The sequence below is a fragment of the Dipodomys ordii genome, unplaced genomic scaffold, assembly GCF_000151885.1.
Source record: "Dipodomys ordii isolate 6190 unplaced genomic scaffold, Dord_2.0 Scaffold3, whole genome shotgun sequence".
Taxonomy (NCBI): domain Eukaryota; kingdom Metazoa; phylum Chordata; class Mammalia; order Rodentia; family Heteromyidae; genus Dipodomys; species Dipodomys ordii.
The window spans coordinates 3,368,700-3,371,792 of NW_012267219.1; the positions used below are offsets into that span (position 1 = coordinate 3,368,700).

The 3,093-nt window shown below is 37.9% G+C and overlaps 1 pseudogene across 1 annotated transcript in view; it reads right to left on the reverse strand.

Moving 5' to 3' along the window:
* Nucleotides 1-2,738, reverse strand: part of LOC105987249 — a 71,391-nt pseudogene extending 68,653 nt beyond the window's left edge. The window contains exon 1 of the transcript XR_001175149.1: nt 2,617-2,738. The product of XR_001175149.1 is annotated as a histone deacetylase 1-like (transcript). The remainder of the gene's footprint in view (nt 1-2,616) is intronic.
* Between the last annotated feature and the right edge of the window lie 355 nt (nt 2,739-3,093).

The window sequence follows — 3,093 nt, forward strand, 5'->3', positions numbered from 1 at the left end:
GAAACAAAGGAGGAGGCAACAATGCTTGATAAGAAATGTACTCATTTCCTTGCCCATGTAATTGTAACCCCTCTGTATGGTATTTTCACAATAAAAAAAGAGAAGCAAGTCAAAAAAATTACTAGTGCTTTAGGAACAGAATGCTTTTTACTGATATGCACACGTAGATGCATTTGTTCAAACGACAATAAAAATGTAAACACCTTTGTGCACTGTCCTAAGTCGTATGAGCCATGCCCAGAAAAGTGCAGGCAATTTCTGTTTGACATTAGTGTGTTCCAAGCTATAAAACAACTCCTATTCACATAGAAACAAACCACCCTATCATTGCATATATCCTTCACATTCAGCTCTGGGAACCACAACATGATATACATACAACATGATATAGATACATCTACTATTTATCACCATTTAAAGTAATAAAATTATGATCTAAATGCTGTTAAAATGGGCTTAATTGTACTATACATTTTGATTATGATCAGAGCTCTAATGTAATGTCATATACAAATAACACTTAAGAATATATTTCTATTTTCCTGTAAACTTGTTTGAAAGCCAACATGCTAGTTTTGATACAAACATTAAAAATTTAATTAACAACACTTTTCTATGCCTACCAAGAGTTTAAAAGGGCTTTGCTGGAATGATTTGGAAGGCCTGGGTTCTTATAATGCCTATGCAAAGAAGTTCTGTGAGTGCCTACTCTTCTTCCTTTCTTAATTTTGCTGCAGTAAGCAGAACATTGAAAATAATTCCATTCCCTAAGTTGACCTCCCAGTATTATAGTAGTTACAGAAATGTGTTTGAGGTTTATGGCACCTCTGATACAGTTTGTCACTTTGTAAAACACTTAAGAAAAGTTAATGTTAACAACCTCTTCCACTTATTTAAAGTAATAATACATTTGTTTTAATTCAGATCCAATTAAAATAATCTGCAAATTGTGATAATCAGCAAACTTTTCTTGCAACATTTTACTTACATCAGTTAAAGACTTAATGAAGCTTTGGAATCCTTAACTTAGATTTCAATTGTATTGCTGCTATCATCCCCACCTTGAGAACTGATCATATATCACCAAAACTAAGTTCTGTGTCCTTCCTTTGATACCATCTCTTCTTTCTATCTAGTCACCTAGCAAAGGTCCACCAGGTCTGGGTGGATGAATGAGTGAAAGAAGAAAATATTGCCAGATTATTGGCATAGACTATTAAAAAATGAAGCTGCTTGTTACTACCTGCATTAGTCAGCACTCACTATAGGCAACAGAAGCCAATGGGGCATTTAAGTTGGAAAGGGATTTATTCCAAGAAATTAGGTGTTTCTGGATTTTTTTTTTTTTTTGCCGTGGGGCTTGAACTCTGGGCCTGGGCACTGTCCCTCAGCTTTTCAGCTCAAGGTTAGTGCTCTGCCACTTGAGCCACAGCACCACTGCCAGTTTTATGGTGGTTTATTGGAAATAAGAGTCACATGGGCTTTCCTGCCCTGGCTAGCTTTAAACCAGGATCCTCAGATCTCAGCTTCCTGAGTAGCTAGTATTACAGGTGTGAGCTACCGGTGCCTGGCATTTTAGGCAGCTTTGAACGGGAAAGAAGGGGAGATGATAGGGGATTACTTTTTGAATCAAAGTCAGAGGATTGAGCTGTGGTCCAAGGTTAGAAAACTTCACTGCTGCCTTTATTACTTCTTTTGTAACTTGCTCAATCTTAGAGCTAACAGCCTGCTGCAAATACTTCTATTGAGTAGAGTCTGCTTGTCTTCAATTATAATTGACAAAACAGGGACTGTATTTCTTTTCTGTGTTTTGTGCCTCACAAAGATTTGTCTCACTGGCAGAGCCTAAATTGAATTTACAATCATAGCTGCAAGAGAGTCTGGGAATTGCTTTAATCCACAGAATGAAATGGCAACCCTGGCAGAGTTTGAAAATGGTAGATGAGTGGGTGATACACATATTATCTAGCATAGATCATACCATGTAATTACTTTTTAAAAGATTATGAGGCAAGAAGGATCCTGGTATTAGGTAATAAGGCTAGGAGGGAGGTGAAAAATAAAGAATTCTTGGGAAAATAATGGTTAGTACTCTCAAGTTACTTAAAAAGAACATACCAATTGCTGATTAGCTATCATAAGTGCTGTGGTATACAACTAAATGCAATACCTAAATGCTGAGAAAGGATGGAGACACACATTGGAGTCAGTGTGGTCTGTGAAGGCAGGGGGCTAGGAAGCATTAACAAAATGTGCACTTGGATATAGGAGGAAGGAGACAAGATGGTATTTACAGGGTAGGACATGGCTTTAGCAGGAATAACTGTCTCAAAGTTTGGATACCTGAACTTCCATTTACAGACATTGGCTGGATCTCATCTGTATGAGGCAGATTTAAGAGTAGCTGCAGTACCTGAAGACATTTTATTGTTTGCCTTTGCATATTACCAGTCTTTTCTAAACTGATTGCAAATGGATTACAATCTGTTTTGATGTAAACCTATTTGCATATTAGATATTTGTTAATCTCTATTTAATTACCCAATTGCAATGTTACTAATTACCACAATATTTAGCATATTAAAGCAACAAACATTTATTATCTCTCATAGTTACTAAGGGTCAGATATGTAGGAGCAGCTGGGTGGTTCTGGCTCTGGGTCTCTCAGGAGGTTACAGTCAAGCTGTTGACCAGGCTGTAGTCTTCTAATGGGCACAGAATCCACTTCCAAGCTCATTCATGTGGATTCTGGCAGTAAGCATCAGTTCTTCACCATGTGGGCCCCTTCTGGTGGAGGTCATGACTTGGCAGTTGGCCATGCTGAGCAAATGGTCCAGAGAGTGAAAGACAGCAGAATCAGGATGGAAGCTGTAGTAGCTTTTATAATAAAATGATGGAAGTGATATGCCTTCAATGACTAACCCTGACATATGTGGGAAGGGATTATACAATGTGGGACACTTATCCTGGACAGAGACCTCAGCTATCTTCAGAACCCCAAATAAATGAGCATTATACATCAGCAATGCTTGGGTAAGGGAGACTTAGAATCACTCATTTGAGAATTGTAGACTCTAGTCTTTGAGACATTG